Genomic DNA, 18,104 nt, shown 5'->3' with positions numbered 1-18,104 from the left:
CCTAATTAGACTCATCTGTGGCGGATTCATTTTGATATTTGGCAAAACTAATATAATTATGTAAAGTTTAAAAATAAAATAAAATTAAAAAAAATAAAATAAAATGCTGCACTCAGTATGTCAGCAAATTTGCAAAACTCATCAGTGGCCACAGGACTGAAAAAGGTCAGTATTCATTCCAATCCCGAAGAGGGGCAATGCCAAAGAATGCTCAAACTACTGCACAGTTGTGCTCATTTCACACGCTAGTGATGTTATGCTCGAAATCCTTCAAACTAGGCTTCAGCAGGATGTGAACCAAGAACTTCCAGATGTACAGGCTGGATTTCAAAGAGGCAGAGGAACCAGAGATCAAATTGCCAACATGCATTAGATCATGGAAAAAGCAAGGAAGTTCCAGAAAAACATCTATTTCTGCTTCATTGACTATGCCAAAGCCTTTGACTGTGTGGATCACAACAAACTGGAAAATTCTTAAAGAGATGGGAATACCAGACTACCTTACCTGTCTCCTGAGAAGCACGTATGCAAGTCAAGAAGCAGCAGTTAGAACCCGACATGGAACAATAGACTGGTTGCAAATTGGGCAAGGAATACGACAAGGCTGTATATTGTTACCCTGCTTATTTAACTTCTGTGCAGAGTACGTCATGTGAAATGCTAGGCTGCATGAATCACAAGGTGGAATCAAGATTGCTGGGAGAAATATAACAACCTCAGATATGCAGATGATACCACTGTAATGGCAGAAAGCCAAGAGGAACTAAAGCCTCTTCATGAGGGTAAAAGAGGAGAGTGAAAAAGACTGTTACAGAGGCTTAAACAACAGAAATTTCTTGTCTCACAGTTCTGAAGGCCAGAAGTCCAAATTCAAGGTATTCACAGGGTTGGTTCCTCCTGAGCGCTGTGAGGAAAGGATGTGGTCCAGGCCTTTCTTCCTAACATGCAGATGGCTGTCTTCTCCTTGTGTCTTGTCATGTCCTTTTCCCCGTGTGTGTCACTATGGCTTAATTTCCCCTTTTTAAAAGGAGACCAGTCATACTGGATTAGGATCCACCCTAATGACCTCATTTAAACTTGATGACCTCTGTTAAGACACTGTCTCCAAATAAGGTCACATTCTGAAATACTGGGGGTTAGGACTTCCACCTACAAATGTGAGGGGGGACACAGTTCACCCCGTAACTACTACCTTCCAACTACCCGTTGCCCCCACCCTTTTTGGCTTATTGAATGAGATAAAAATAGGAAACAACAAGGGTACATCATCTTCTGAAGAAACTATGTGGGAGTCTCAGGATGGGGGAGGACAAGATAGGAATATGAAGAGGAGAAAGACACTAAAGGGTGAGAGAAGAGGGTTGAACTGACAAAGAGCTAAAACTACCCTCACATATCTGTGAGGGGCTCCATGGCTATGCTATGGAAACCTGTGGGGCCTGGGTTCCTATCCGAGATCTGCCACATACCAGCAGCGAGGTCTTTACCCTCGCTTGTGAAATGTGATAACAACAGTACCTAACTAATGGGATGGTTGTGAAGGGCTCAGCACTGTGTGCCCAGCACCTGATGGGCTGCTACTGCTGTTCCCACAGTGTAGGTGTAGCCTAAGTAAAACGGTGGTTCAGGAAGAAGGCCAAGTCAAAAAAGAGGCTAATCGCCACTGATTCAGGCCACACGACTCTGTTCTCATTAAAAGCAATGAAGACAGGGAACCAGAGTGACTGAAGCAGCCCTGGGCTTCTTCAGCTGTGACCTGTCGACTGGAGGCATCAGAACCAGCTGGGCCCTACCCAGGAAATGCAGAATCCTGGGCCCTCGTGAACCCAGCTACGTCAGTACTTGTGTGGGTAATTCCCAGGAACCCGATGTTTTGACATTTTTAAATTAATTTTTGGCTGCTCCGTGTCTTTGTTGCTTGCATGGGCTTTCTCTAGTTACCGGGAGCAAGGGCTACTCCTCCTTGTGGCGCGCAGGCTTCTCGCTGAGTGTCTCCTCTGGTTGCGGATCACAGGCTCTGGGTGCGTGAGCTTCAGTGGTTGTGGTGCATAGACTCAGTAGTGTGGCTCACGGGCTTGGGTGCTCCACAGCCTGTGGCATCTTCCTGGGGCAGGGATCGAACCCACGTTTCCTGCGTTGGCAGGTGAATTCTTATCTGCTGCCCCACCAGAGAAGACCAACAGGTTTTATTATTATTATTCTTAATTAACTTATTTTTTGAATATAGTTGATTTTATCATGTGTTAATTTCTTCCGTACAGCAGAATGATTCAGTTACATGTATATATATATATTAAAAATATTCTCTTCCATTATGGCTTATCAGAGGGCATTGAATATAGTTCCCTGTGCTATATATATAGATATAGTAGGACCTTGTTGTTTATCCATTCTATATATAATAGTTGGCATTTGCTAGTCCCAAACTCCCATTCCATTCCTCCTCCCCCTTCCCTTTCAGTTCAGTTCAGTTGCTCAGTCGTGTCTGACTCTTTGCGACCCCATGGACTGCAGCACGCCAGGCCTCCCTGTCCATCACCAACTTCCAGAGTTTACTCAAACTCATGCCCATTGAGTCGGTGATGCCATCCAACCATCTCATCCTCTGTCGTCCCCTTCTCCTCCTGCCCTCAATCTTTCCCAGCATCAGGGTCTTTTCCAATGAATCAGTTCTTCACATCAGGTGGCCAAAGTATTGGAGTTTCAGCTTCAACATTAGTCCTTCCAATGAATATTCAGGACTGATTTCCCTTAGGATGGACTGGTTGGATCTCCTTGCAGTCCACGGGACTCTCAAGAGTCTTCTCCAACACCTCTGTTCCAAAAATATCAATTCTTTGGTGCTCAGCTTCCCTTTAGCAACCGAAAATCTGTTCTCTATAAATCGGGTGTTTTAAACAAGCTCCCATGTGATTCTTATACACATTAAAGTTTGAAAATGCCTGGGCCAGACCACAGGTTCTGGAGCAGCAAGGGTGAGTCTTGTCCATCAGTAATCCCCACATCTACACAGCTCTGGTACAAGATAGGCATACCTTCCCATCACCAGCATTCCTTAGGTAAAGTCAGAGAGGTGGGCTTGAGCAACTATGCATAAAACAAATCTCTGTGTCATGTTTTGAACATTCAACTTAGAGAGATTACATGAGCAAATCAAGCCTTTTGCATCACTATAAACTTCACTGTGCCCAGATGCTAAGTTCTTCATTGCCCATTCCTCCTCTCTCCATGGCTGGAGTCACCTAGTCTTGACCTTCGGCTTAGCTCAAGATGACCTCTGACCTTAGGCTGGAGGTTTGTCAAGAGCCGTGGCCCAGCACCCTTGCTGTGTCCTCGTCTCTGTTGTTAGGCACCATTTTCTCTCTTCTTGGTACCATCCTCTTGCAGGAAAGCCTGTGGCCCACCTTGTCCCCCAGGGCCTGCGTTCATGTCTTGTTCCTAAACACCCAGTCCCAAGGTCATGAGTCCTCAAGGCTGAGATTCTGTCTCCAGTCCAATCCAGGGTCTTGCCATATCTTGACAGAGTTTCCAAATCCTGGCCTACTTTCTAGGGCCTTCAAGAATCATCTTTTCCTGAAGTCCATCTGTCACCAAACTCTACCTGCCTCTCAGAACACCTCCAATGATCCCCCTGACTGTAGATGACACACCAGCTAGGAGCACAGCCCAGGTATAAGTTCGGCTCTGCCACTTTTTAACTGTGTGACCGTAGGCAAATGGTCAAACCCACCAAGCTCAATTCTGCAGCCATGAGAGCCCCACTTCACGGAGTTGTTACTAGAATCTGGCGAGGTCACATACAGAGTCAAGAATGGTGCCTGGCTCATGTAAAAGCTCAAGAAATGCTGGCCACCAGCAGAGAAGCTCCTCTATTCTTTTTTTTTTTAATTTATTTATTTCAATTGGAGGCTAATTACTTTACAATATTATAGTGGTTTTGCCATACATTGACATGAATCAACCATGGATTTACAAGTGTTCCCCTTCCTGAACCCCCCTCCCACCTTCCTCCCCATCCCATCCCTCTGGGTCATCCCAGTGCACCAGCCCTGAGTACCCTGTCTCATGCACTGAACCTGGACTGGCGATCTGGTTCACATATGATAATATGCATGTTTCAGTGCTATTCTTTCTAGTCTAAAAGCTCAGAAATGTAAGCAAAACACCACACCAAGCAAAAGCATCTCTGTTTCCCAAAAGGTGGCACTGGTGGTCACAGAGTCACTTGGGCCTTGGAACAAACGGGCTTGTGAGCAGCCTTTTCAGAACTCACCTTTCAATAATGATAATAACAACAACAGACACTTAAATTTTGCTCACTATAAACCAGCCACTGAGCTAAGAGCATTTACTCATTTGAGCCTTTCAATTATAAGGCTAGTACTTTATTGCCCCATTTTATAGATGAGAAGACTAAGGCACAAGGTCACAGGACTAGTAAGTGTCAGAGTCTGAATTTGAACCCTGGCTTCTTCCTACCTGCAGAGTCTGTTCTTAGCTTCTGTTCTGCTGGCCTCTCTTAAGTGGTAACATTTAGGAATCAAGGTAATTGCCCTCCCCCTCTTCCCTCTTCTCCTGCTGTAGGCCAGATGCTTGTCCTTGTTCCTGTGGACTCCTTTATCTCCCAGCTGAGTTGGACATCCTGTCAGCCCAGGTTCATTCGCCCTTACCTGCCCACCCAGTTAAGCCCCCACCTTTCTCTATGGTTGGCTAGGCTGGATCCAGTCCCATGGGACACCTTGCCACAGTATTTGATGGACTTGATGAGTGATACTTTTCTTAAGGAAAAATAGTCATTCACCTGTACTTTATATGTCATGGATAGTTGTTAGATTGGTACCTAAAACAGGGTATGTCTGTAGCCCGAATGGCTGCAGATTATCTTTCCAGTAGCTTAAATCAAGGAGTATTTCATTAGCCAAGCACTGCCTATTTGATGACGTGGAAGGGGTGTGCCTTCCCCTCTGTATAGTCCCTGACTGCTGGAAGCTGGCGCAGTGGGTAGCAGCTCCACGATCCTTAACCATTTATTCAGGATCCACAGAATGCACATCAGCAGAGTGAGCAAACACATCTCTGTCTTGGCATCAGACATCCCTTCTCTGGGTGTAGATGGAGCGTATAGGTGTCTGTCCACTGTCACCATGGAAATATCATCATCAGAGTTTGTGCTGCCTGCCTGTGAAATCAAGCCACTTAATCAACTAGATACTTCCTCCTTGAATCCTTTTTGGAAGCTGGCAAAGGCGTATATGCATATGTGCACACCAGGTCCGGGAGGAAGTTTATAAGTAACTCAGTGTCTTCTCCCTTAATTCTTTTGTGTTAACTTTGCTTTTGATATAATACTACATTTGCAAATCCTTTTCTTCATGCTAAAAAGGCAGCATCAATAGAAAACAGTTTCCCTGAGTCTACCCATTGCCCTTAGCAGCAGATCTGGCAAATTTGCCTTCGGATACATGATCTCAAAAGGGGAATTTCCTTCAGAGCCCTCAATGACCAACACAAAGAAAACAAAGGAAGTTTGTGACTGTGAATCACAGTCTCCACCAAAATCCACACTCATTGACCCAGACAGCTACTTCGCTAGACACCACTCAGCTTAGCTGATTTCTCCCTAACCCTTTGCCACCACTGGGCTGGGTCACCCTCAGTCAGAACCCGGATGCTTGTGTCCGCCCACTGGTGTTCGTGGAGCTAAGTCATGAACAATTGTGTCCCTAGAGCAAGTGAGAGGGAGAGTACTAGTCACCACAGCAGGAAGGTGGGGGTGGATTTAAACAACTGGAGAGAGCACAGAGCGAGCTCTTGCACCTGATAGATAGGTATGTCTCCTCTCGAAAAATGGGTCCTTGATTTTTTTAGGTCTGGATTTTTCGAATGTTCTACCTAGAAGCCTTGCATACTTTCAGCATATAATGGTGATGTGGGTGTGGATAGCATCAGTGCCAGAGAATGTGCCCAGTGGCTAGCCATTCCCGTTCCCTCTCTGCCGGTGCCTATCTGGAGGGGCACTGAGATGACAGTGTGATTTTCAGAGAGGATTAGAAGGATGGTAGGAAGTAATCCAGGTGACCAGTGGGGCCATTGGAATCCCACCCTCTCAAGCATACTCAGATAATTGCATATTTCAGCCTAACATTTATATTAAAATGTTGACTAATTCTAAGGTGCCCACCCAGTAGACAGGGTTGCTAAGACGGCTGAATTTCCAGGCTACTTAAGAGGGTGAGTATGACAAGCAAAATAATGCTAGCCATGCTCAGTATGGCCACAGAGTCCTGCCAAACCACAGAGGTTTTAGTGAATGAGAGCCTTCTGCTCCCTCTGGTCCTCATGGCCGGCAGTGGGGAATGAAGATACGGGAGGAAGCACGCTGCATGACTATTCTCACAGGCTCTGCACTCCAGGTGCTATTTTTTTACATGTCTGTGATGTTAGCCAGCCTTTCTTTCTTTTTTTTTTTTTTCCCAAGAAGCCTTATCCTTGCACTCAGACAGACAGACAGACAGACACACACACACACACACACACACACTGTCTCTCTCTCTCTCTCTCTGCCTCAGCACTGGATGTATATAACCTGCTTTCTGCTCCCGAGAGTAGAAACCCTGATTCCTACCTGAACAGCTTGCAGGCTGAGGGCTTCTCCTCTCCAGTCGAAGGGAAAGAGGATCCTCTCAGTCTCAGCCACCCTGCGTTGTCACTGTCAGTGGGCTGCGACTGCTTCTCCAGCAGCCCCAAGCTGGCTCTCTGCACCTCCCGGTGACTGCGGCTCTGTGTGGGGAGAGGGGACGGGCCGTGGCATGTACATCAGGTTGCTGGTCCGCCTCCAAACACCGTACTCCAGAGCCGGCTCCCAGTCCTGCAGGGCTGTGTGGGAAGCAGGAAGGCAGGCAGGGGGCTGAGCATGCAGCCTGTAGGTCTCTCTCCAGCCCCGTTTTGATCGGCAGAGGGGACCTGCCTTTAGACAGCTGCCTGCACCGACCCTGCCCACAGGGGTGCACACGGAGTACCCCTAGCCTTGGGCAACCAACAGCAGGCCCAGGGACACAGAGCTCATGGCCAGCGGGGAAGGGAGAAAGAGACAGCAGACAGCGGCGGCAGCTCTCCTGGGTGTTATTTTAACGTGGTTTGTCTTGGGGCAAATGGCTGCACTGAATGGACTACTAGCCCGTCTGGGCAGATTCCTGTTTATTTTGAGGCCTCAGTTGGCAGGGAAACAGCAGGTCATGGCTCAGAGACACTCCTCTGCAATCAGAAGACTGCTGGATGAAAAGGAATCCTTTTCTGTTCTGACTTCTGGCATCTCTGCACAGGGTGTAGATGTCTGTCTGTCTGTCTGTCCCTGTTTTGCAAAGCCACTCGAGGCAATGGCCATGCAGTTTAGAGCAGGGGAGGGGCTGCAGAGAGAATATTTCTGCCCTTTCTCACCAGTAGTCAAACCTGTCCCTGCTGAACTAAGCAAATCATCAGGTGGGGTTTCTTCAGTGGACCACGGGCATCATCTTTGTGCCCCTGGCCAGGATGGGGTAAGGAAGAGGGGAAGCTGCTTGTATGAATGACTTGGCTACAACATGAGGAATGAACCTGGACTGAAAGGCTATGGATCAGGAGGTAACTCTGAAGAGACCAAATGGAAACATGATTAATAGTTTCCTATAATTGACAAAGAGTCCTGTTCCTGATGCAGGCATTTGAGCCTGGGAGGTGTCACTGAGAGAGAGAGAGTGTGTGTATGTGCGTACATGCATACAAGCCTGCCCACCTGGTGATTCAGATAGGAGGTACAGATTGACCTGTTGGAACTAGAAATATATTCGCTGGTTTCTCCCTCCTCTGGGAAGGTGGAGATGGAAAACTGTTCTCCGAAGTCATCAGGGAAACTTCATGTGCCTCTGAAGAAAGGAGCTCAGAAAAGCTCACCTCCTGCGACAAAGAATTAGAAGCACAGACAAGCATAACTCTGATAATGGATGAAGCACAGCTCTGCTAAAAGGAACTTGAGAGGTACAGGAATAATTGATTTTTCTAAATTTTATTAACAGGAACTTCAGTGAACTGTCAAAGGTCCTTTTGACAAAATTTAAAATTTGCTTAAAAAAAAATAGTAATCTTCTTAAGCATCTGCTCAATTCCGAAGGACCTTCTGGATCATAGATGAAGATATTTTAGATAGTCATCCTCTTAATATTGGAGAATTGTCTTGCTGCTTCCAGAGTGCATGTGAGCTGTTTTTGGCCACATGGAATGATGGGAGGTAAAGTTAGGAAGCCCTAAATCTTCCCTGCAAGCTGCTGTGATTATGGTGGCAATCAAATGTGTGACAACACTCGAACACCAGTAAGTGTGTGAAGCAAGTGTAAGTCATTATTTTAGTGCTGTTTCTTCATTACATCTAGTCGTCAAATGCTATTAAGGAAAAAAAGCCAAAAACCCACACAGCTCCCAGGCAGACACAGGAAAGTGCAATCCCTAGGTACGGATGTAAACCCATTAACTTACTACTCTCAGGTGTCGTTTGGCGGTGTTCCTGTCCAAATACTGGGAAATCATGATTTCTCAGTTCCTTAAAGTACTTAACATAATTCTCCTCAATACTGAATTTTTAATGTTTTAATTTAACATCTCTCAAGTTCCATATTTGTTTCAATTTCCATGTCAAGTGTGTAGATTTATCTTTAAAAAAATTTATTATAGTTTATTTACAATATTGTGTTAATTTCTGCTGTACAACAGTGATTCCGTTTTATATACATATATATACACACACGTACACACATATCCTTTTTCATATTCCTTTCATTATGGTTTATCACAGGATATTGAATATAGTTCCCTGTGCCATACAATAGGACTTGTTGTTTATCCATTCTGTATAAAATAGTTTGCATCTGCTACAACTCCAACCTCCCACTGCATCCCTCTCCCTCCTCCCCTTCCCCACGGCAACCACAAGCCTGTTCTCTGCCTGTGAGTCTGTTTCTGTTTCATAGGTAGGTTCATTTGTGCCGTATTTTAGATTCCACATGTAAGTGGTATATGGTGTTTGTCTTTCTCCTTCTAATTTAGTCTACTTAGAATGATAATTTCTAGTTCCATCCGTGTTGCTGCTTATGGCATTATTTCATTCTTTTTTTTGTCTTCGTAGTATTCCATTGTGTATATATGTCATACCTAGATTTATCTTTTAAATAATATATATTCAGATGCATGGAATCATGAGATATGAGATGTTAATGCTTCCTGGCCCTTCTGTTATTTAGCATGGTAAAGAATGGGAGGTTTTCTAGTTTAAAAGTCTGGCCTCAGAATAGCCAGCCCCCTAGCTCTGGGCTAGGAAATAGTCCATGGAAATAATAGCTGTCAAAGCCTCTTGCTAAGCATTCACAAGCCACTAGATCCTATAGGGAGTAAGTAACAGAAACCATAGTGTCCTTCAAAGCTCTGAGACCACTTTCAATGCCATTAAAACCATTTAAGGTTGTGAAGTAATTAAAACTTTATATGTGCACTTACTAGCACTACAGAGGGTAGGTCTGAGAAAACAAGAAAATGACAGATTTGGAGGACCAACAGAAATCCAAGTAGAAGTCTGGTAGGTTTATCCACAGAGGTGTGGCCTTGGCCAGAATCAGCCATGTCTAAATGTTGTGGCTGGTACTGGAGCTGAGATTTTTCCTTCCCTGACCTGAGAGATTGACTTACTACCAAGCACTTCAGCAGTTGCTATTACAGAAAGTGGTTCTAAACCTCTTATAAGAGCTTTAGAAGGACAGGAAAAGTAAAATGTGGCATTTCTATAATTTTTTCTTATTGTGTTCAGTGCCTCTGAAAATCAGACATAAAACTATCACTTTTTAACTGCACCAACATGAGAGGAACAGAGCATGATAGATTCAACAGGACTCTAAATGTCCACAGGAAATAAATTTTCTTTCTCTCCCGTCATAACACATAAGCCCTGGCTTCTTGTCTTTGAGTCTTGAGGCTGATGTTCAATATTTGCTTTAAAGTTTCCCTGTCATTCATCCTGTTTACATAAACAATGCAGTTATATGAAACGCATACCGGACACTGCATTTTCTTTCTAATCTCGTTTGACCTTGTTTGGACTCAAAAAATCCTAATCAGCTGACAGGAGAAATCAGATGCTGCCTGCCTGTCTCTCTCCCCACAGCAAAGTATTTCCTTCTGTTTATGCTCAATCATGCAATTAAATGAAGGGCATGCTGGCCTCCTGGTGAACCAGTGCCAAGATGACGGAGGGAAGCAATTTGACAAACAGGGCACAGGGAAACACAGCAGACATTCACAGAAAATTGTATTAGTTGCCCAAGGAGACCCAACAGACACAAACATGACCAGAGCTACAGGACAGAAGCGGGGTCCAGAGGTTCTCCAGTGAGAAGGTACCTTGCTCAGATCTCACTGTAACCCAAGGGCAGGAATTTGTCCCAGTTTGTCGGCCTGGCTCTCAGCGACTACAGGAGAGGATGCTTGGAGAGGGTCACACCCATGAGAAGTAGGCTTTCTTTTTCTGATACTGGTACCCATTGCCTAGTCAATGTTTTCCTCGATCTCAGCTTTTCAATTTTACTTTAAAATATTTTATCTTTAAATAAAAGGAATGCTTTGTGTATATATAAAAAATGTACAGTATACAGAGAGGCACAAAATGACCCTCACTAACCCCCTTCTTCCCAAAGATAATCATTATTCACTTTTTTTCTGGATCCTTTGAGGGGAAAAAAATGTCTTTATACACCTGAATGTGTTGTTTAAAAGCAATTTGCTAGGCAGAGTGTCCTGCATTGTTTGTTTTTCACCTAATACTAGATCTTTGCATATGGGTCTGGTCTATCCAGGAGCCAGTATTCCTTGCCTGGCTTGTTGCGGTACCTCCTTGCTGGCTTCCCTGCTTCTGCCCTTACCCTCTGCAGTTCATTCCAGAGGAATCCTGCTAAAAGGTAAATGGGATTGTGTTTATATTTGAACAGAACTGCCCAGTGCCTTTCTCCGGCACTAAGAACAAAAGCTAAGCTTGCTGTCACCACTGACATCTTCAGGTCCATCCCTGATGCGCTTCTCACTGTGCTCTAGCCTCCCTGCTCCTCATACAAGCCAAGTGTGGTCCTGCCTCAGGGCCTTTACACTTCCCGTTCCCTCCACCTGAAGTGCGTGGATTTCTTTTCTGCCCCTCGATTCTTTACATGGCTGTCTCTTCCTTATCATTCTGGTCTCACTTCAGACCCTCCTCCCTGACCACCTGTTCTAAATTAGCCTCTCATAGATCTTTCTTTTCCTTCATAGATCTTATTACTATCTGAGAATTATCATGTTCAGTTATTTGTTGACTAATTTGTGTCCTCCTGACACACACACTAAAATGCAATGTCCATGAGAAGAGCCAGGGATTTTATCTGTCTGTTCAGCCTTATATTTCCAGTACCTAGACCAAGGGTTCTCACATTTGAATGTGCGTCACAGTCACAGACAACCGGGCCTCAACTCCAGACTTTCTCTTCAGAAGGCCTGGAGTGGGCCTGGGAGTTTGCATGTCTGACAAGCTCCAGGCGATCCTGAGGCTGCTGGCCCATGGCCCAGACTTTGAGAACCACAGTCTGCACAGTGCCAGGTACACGGTGGGTGTTGCTTATACATTTATTATGTGAATACACAAGTCTGCACAGAAGGATCTGCTACTTTGTTTGGAATGGCAGTTTTATTTTCAGTTTATCATTTATATTTACTGGACTATAAACCTCCAATTCTTTGTGACAGGAGGGCTCCAAGTTCTGTCAGCTGAAGTGATATATTAGCTCCATTCATTTGTCAGCAGATGATTAGAAACCTAAAGTGTTACAGGCCCAGGGGAACCAGTGAGAGACATTTATTGTTCTTTGCCTTAGTAACACCTCAAAGCCAAAGGTGGTGGGATTCTCGCTTGACATGTAACAGAGTACTTTCCCTGTGGGTAAGTACTCAGGCCTCCCCTGTATTTGTTTAACAACTATCCTGTTGACTTGGCTTACGCCTCAGTGCATTGGAATATATACAATACACACACACACACACACACACACACTTTCATATTGAATTTCAGGAACTTACAAGATACCTCAAATCCATTTTGATCTAAAATTTAAAAACTCCTGATCTAATCATTGGCTATGTACTTGGCAAAACAAAGACAACCTGAATCCTCAATTTGTTAAATTCCCGTTTAAAAAAAAAATTTATGAAATGTAATGAGACAAACCTTAGAGGACAGCATTAGAGGAAATCACTAGGTAATAAGGTTTCCCATCTTAGGTTGGAGAATGCTTTTTGAAGCATATTTTGAAACCCAGAAACAAAAATAGAGTAGTGAGATTGATTCCATAAAACTTAAAATGATCTTTACAAGAAAGAGGAGAATAAGATCCATCTAGTCTAAATTCCAGGGAGAAATCTGCATCCTATGTTTTCCATCTATATTTTTTCCACTTGAATTGTCTGGGGGACCTATAGCCAAGCTCAGTGGGATGAGACATAAGCTTATCAGAGCAGACAGGGTAAGACTACATCCTTCAACAAAGCCATTTTGTCACTTCGTTAATTATTTCATTAGCCATGGTTTGGGTTTTTTTTTTTTTTTTGAGAGATCTTTATTGAGATATAGTTCACATATCACGCAGTTCATCCATTTAAAGTGTGCAGTTAAGTGGTTTTAGCATATTCCCGAAGTGGTGCAACCGTCTCCACTGTCTAACTTAGAACACTTTTGTCATCTCCCAAAGAAACCCTCACACCCATTAGCCATCATTCGTCATCCCCTCCCCGCTCCCGCCAGGCCCACACAACCACCGGTCTACTCTCTGTCTCTCTAGATTTTCCTGTTCTGGCCATTTCGTATAAATGGGATCACATCGTATGGGTTTCTTTTCCTTAAAAAGCATAACGTCTGTAAGGCTTATCCGTATTGTAGCCTGATTCATATTTATCAGAATGCCATTCCTTTTTATTGCCGAGTATTTCATGTGTATGGATGTGTCCCATGTTATTCGTCCATCAGTTAAAGGGTATTTGGCTTGTTTCCTCTGTTTAGATATCATGAGTTATGGTGCTGTGAATGTGTGGTGTCCAAATTTTCATGTTAACATGTTTTTATTTCTCTTGAGTCTAGCAAAGGTTTTTCTCTTATAGATTTACCCAAAACATTTTACCTAACTTACATAATTCTTTTCGTTTTTGTTTTGTTCTATCATGATCACTTGGGGAAGCAAGAAGGCTGGTATCCTAAGGACTTCAGAACTCCTCTGCCCTGAGTTTGAGCCCTCCTTGCTTCTGTGTAATTGGGGGTGTGACTTCATCTCACTGAGCCTCACTTGTGAGGAAGCCAGCTCTCTGATCCTCTCAGGGATACTGTGAGGATTAATGACATAAACCCAGTGGGATCTGCTCTTGAGAAGATACTATGCCACAGGAGTAGGTTCCTGTGTATCAGAGAAACAAGATACCCTCAGGCCAGGCAGGGGCTCCCCAGCACCACAGGTGATGGCATCAGCCAAGAGGCCAGTGGGTGAGTGCAGAGGCACAGAGGGTATAAACAAATACTGTTTACTTGAGATTTGGGTTTCCTCTGCGATCTGAATTTGGTTGCATTCTAAATCCTTCAGATCACCCTCTGCAGGAGGCCCTGGCTTGGTCACCCTGCTCAGAGGGCAGGAGAAAGGTCAGGGCCTTGCTCAGTGATGGGCAGCCATATCAGCAAACAAATTCTAAAGCCCACCCTCCAGCTAACATTTTCCCAGAGACTACTGTAATCAAAGTACCTCCTTTTGTAAAAGTCCTGTACCCTTGATCTTCTTGTTGGCTCTTGGGTAGGGGTATGACCCCTCACCCCTGGATATAGTCTAATAAAGACCCTCCTGTAGAGGCACTGGGAGCACAGGTGGCAGGAGAGGAGGCTAAAATATTTGAGCTTCCTCATGGTCTCTGACCAATCGCCTGTGCCCTTCACTCTTTAAAATCAGGCAGCAGAAAGTGCTATCGATAAACAGGGAATTAATGAGTTTAATAGGAAAGAAGATGGCAGGTTTGCTTGGGCTCTAACTTCCAGACCACCACTTACTAGCTGTCTGATCTAGGACAAGTGACTAAGTTCTCTGAGACTAAAGTAAACGTCTGGATAATAGTGGTACTTCACAGGGTCAGTGTGGGGACTTACTGAGAAGATGCCCATAGGGTCTCTAGTCTATCAGAGCTCTGTCAGTGTTTGTCATGGTTATTATATTACTTGCAAAATAAGAATGAAGGATCTCAAGTAATCTAACCATCCTCTATAAGCTATTTAGTGACAAAGTGAAAGTTGCTCAGTCTTGTCCAGCTCTTTGCAACCCAATGGACTATACAGTCCATGAATTCTCCAGGCCAGAATACTCGAGTGGGTAGCCTTTCTCTTCTGCAGGAGATCTTCCCAGCCCAGGGATCGAACCTAGGTCTCCCACTCTGCAGGTGGATTCTTCACCAACTAAGCCACCAGGGAAACCCCTCCAAGCTATTCAGGGAGGCTGTTTTTATTTTTATTTATTTTTACTAATTGGAAGCACCTAATATGTGTTAGACACAGCAGGTAGGGCTGGGGATGAAACTTAATTTTCCCCAGGAATATAGAATTCAAGTTGGGAGAGAAACTAAGATACATGCAGCTCTTAAAGAGCAGGTAAACAGTGATGGAATGCTGAGGGTCAGCACTGCCCCAGCTCAGAGAAGAGAGGAGCAGAGAAGGTCGGATGGGCCAGATGAGGTGTCGGAGGGAAGGCACTTCAGAGGCCAGCCTTTGAGAGGCAAGATGGGTTCCCATCAGCAGAGCAGAGCAGAGGGAGGCAGCAGTGGACAAGGGTGGGTGAGGGGAAGGCGAGACCCCTGTGAACACAGCCAGGTTGGGGGTCCAGTGGTTCTGCGCATGGTGGGTGGTCTGGGGACTGAGCCAGAGACAAGCCTTCCAATGTCTTTCCCATTCCCAGGAGTCTCTAGGGATGGCATACCATGGGATCTTTTAGTCACCTGTTCTATTAATTATCTTTTCTATGAGACTTTCTGTCACTTATACATTTTTGTGAACTCTTAAGAGGGAGGAAAGAGGAGGGGCTATGTTGGAGGAGTTTTGGCTCTTAATCTGACTGGTCGCCAAAAAAGCAGTCCAAAGTGGTAACTGTTGACCCTAGCCGTCTTGCATCCAGACCCCTTCTTGTATTTGGGGACCAGCCTTTCGTTGCTTTCAGGTCGTTTGGTTTTGGGTGGTGATGACTATACCCCTGTGGCACTGGACACAGTTCCCACATTGGTGCAGTGAAATAAGATCCCAGCTAGAACTCTTGGGAAAGGACAGCACCCATTCTTGCAGGGCAGCTGTACCAGTAGGGTATCAGCCCCGAGCTGCTGGGAGCCATCCTCTACCATGATGGGTGGGTCTTCCTGGAAATGGAATGATCCAAGGATGCAAAGCAAGAAATAGAGACTCTGAGACAGATTCAGGACACCATCGTCTGAACACCTGGATCCTACCAAATCAAAACCCTGGCCGTTTCAGTTACATGAGGAAAACATTTCCACCCCTCCTCTTTCTTTTTTTGTGTAAGTCTCTTCAAATTGGATTTCAGCCCGTTGTCACTCAAAGAATCTAGATTTATTCAAGGATTTATCTTGTTCCCACCAGCATTTTGTTGGCTTACCCTTAGCATAGCATTCATAGTCAAGAGCTGTGTCAAGGAAGAACAGTATGTGCATGCAAGCGATGAAGACATCTCTCTGTACCTCCAAACAGGCACAGGTACATGTCACGTGCTTGGGAGGCAGAGACATTAGAAAGAGAACACAAGACTCTGAAAAAAACGTCTTTCTTCTTCTTCCCTTGACTCTGCTTACAGAGCAGTTCTCCCCTAAACCCTTGCTTTTTTCCGAAGAGAAGAATTTTTGGATCTGTTAAATGTATCTTGCAGGGTTTCAAGATGTCAGGAGACAGGGAGGAGGTGAGGGGAAGGGAAACTCTGCAGATGCTCTTCGATCTCATTTGTGTTCTTCCCTTTTGCCCAATTACAAGGAATCAGCTGGCATCTTTTCTTTTTTTATTTCCTATTTGATGCAGAGCTTTTTTTAAAAAAAACAACAACAACTAAGCATTAACATTACCGTAATGGGATTTGTTAATGATTTTCTGGGAAATATCTTCTTGAATCTCAGCAAAGATAATTCACTTGGTAGCAGCCCTTTCCTGCTTCCCTGCTAAGAATTCAACTCACCCAGTTCTTCCCGGAATCGAGCTAGTGTCTGAATGAGAGAGGGGAGTACAGGGAATGTTTCAGTTCAGCATCCATCACATAGACTCGAGCCTGCCACTGGCTGAGGTCAGGGAGAAGAGGGTGGGGGAGAGCATTCAAGCAGAGCAAAAGCCTGAAGTCAAGCAGAAAGTCCACAGTAATCTGAGCCCCTTGGAGAAACGAATGTACTCACCGCTGCTTTGACTCTGGGGCGCTTTCTTTCTGGGGTGCTAGCAGCTGCGGCAGCCTACGGCGTCCACACTGTCCTAGCAGGACTGCAGCGGGCAGGCCTCTGCGGGAGGAAGGGAGTTCCCATCCTCCATCAGAAGGGAGTGGCCTTCACCAAAGGAGGCGATGCCCTTATTCCCCTAGGGGCCAGACGGTTGGGTCTGCGTGTCCTCTCCTGCTCCCTCTCTGATGTGTATGGAGCTCAGGGGAGCCCCCAGAGGCGGGCTACGTGCAGACCACACACCACACGCGCCCTGTTCCAGGTTGTCTCCCCAGCCTTGCGGAGCCTGGGGAGGGAGGCAGCGGAGTGTGGCGTGAAGCCACTCTCTTGGGGCCCTACCAGAGCGGCTAGTGGACCCACAGAAAGCCCAAGGACGAATACTTGCGTATTTATTTCTCCCCTTCTCATGTGATCTTATTTTTGGACCAAACACAAGAGCTATTTGGGGGCTGGACAGCTGCCAGGTGAAAGGACAGTTATCCCATCCAACTTGTCTCCATGCCTCTCTCTGAACTGTCCCTGTTACCTTTCCCCATGTAAGGCAGGAGGGGGAGGCGGGGCTTGCTCTAAACCTTACTTTTAATATATCTGAGCAATGAGTCTAAATTACTACTTTATTTCAACCGATTCATCCCCACCCTTTAAGGTTTCACAGAGGATCTATCCAGTGAACAAAGTCACTGTTTCTATGTCTGAGGCTACACGTATAGCCATCATCTACACAGTGCTGTAGACACAGAGACCCTGTTACAACACTGGGTGGGACCTCAGCCCTGGAAGGCACTTGTGAGTGAATGGAGGAGCGAGGCTGTAACTCTGAATCTCTGATTCTGCCTGTTTCCTTTGGCTGCTTCTGCTTCTAACTCCTGGATTTGTAAAACTTACAATATGTAAATAGCTTGTTTTTTTCACTTCTGATTCTTCCTCTTCAGGCCTAAATGGGAAGCTCTGAAACGCTCATGCCTGACAAAATGCCAGTTCCATATCATCATCTTCGCCATCACCACAGTTATTTCTTGAGCCCTTGCAAAATGCCGTTCCCATCCTGAGCTCTTTTCTTGCGTTATCTCATTTATCCTCACAACAGCTCTGTGTAGAAGGTAATCCTGTTCCCATCTGACAGCCAGAGAAGCCGAGGCCAGGAAGGTGAGCTTGCCAAGAAGAGAGATCCCAGCCTCATTGGCTGACTCCAGAGCAGGAGTTTTCAGTCACTTTGCTCCCTGCCTCCTGAATCAATAAATCATTGAAATTTCACTGTTGTTTTCATCTCATAAGAATAACAAAAACCCACGTTTGATTCAGATCCATGACTTCACTCCTCAATTTCTTTTCTCAAACTCAGTTCTTGAAGAGGAGAAAGAATAAGGTTTACGGTCCCAGGCCCTGATTCGAGGTGCAGGATGGAGAGTCTCGGGCCTCCATTCTCTGTGGAGCCAGTTTCCTATGAATAATTCACTGTGCAAACACAAGACACCAGAAAGGACTGGGCTGGACTGCCCATGCTGTGGTCCCCTCTGCATCCAAGGTGAATTGCCCTTTCTCTCTGCTAACTTGAGAGCCAGGGAGAT

General features: G+C 45.2%; 1 protein-coding gene across 5 annotated transcripts in view; it reads right to left on the bottom strand.

Annotated features, from left to right (window-relative positions):
* Positions 1–16,897, bottom strand: part of FGF1 (fibroblast growth factor 1) — a 106,257-nt gene extending 89,360 nt beyond the window's left edge. For 4 of the 5 annotated variants that reach the window (XM_025292521.3, XM_025292520.3, XM_025292524.3 and 1 more), the window contains exons 1-2: positions 16,501–16,897; positions 6,626–6,876 (exon numbers count right to left, since the gene is read on the bottom strand). The gene's annotated coding sequence lies outside the window, so the exon portion shown is untranslated. The remainder of the gene's footprint in view (positions 1–6,625; positions 6,877–16,500) is intronic. The other variant, XM_006058883.4, reaches the window with a different exon arrangement.
* Between the last annotated feature and the right edge of the window lie 1,207 nt (positions 16,898–18,104).

Source organism: Bubalus bubalis, chromosome 9, assembly GCF_019923935.1.
Source record: "Bubalus bubalis isolate 160015118507 breed Murrah chromosome 9, NDDB_SH_1, whole genome shotgun sequence".
NCBI lineage: Eukaryota > Metazoa > Chordata > Mammalia > Artiodactyla > Bovidae > Bubalus > Bubalus bubalis.
Note: the sequence above shows the minus strand (reverse complement) of the source record. Positions and strands in the feature narration are given on the sequence as shown.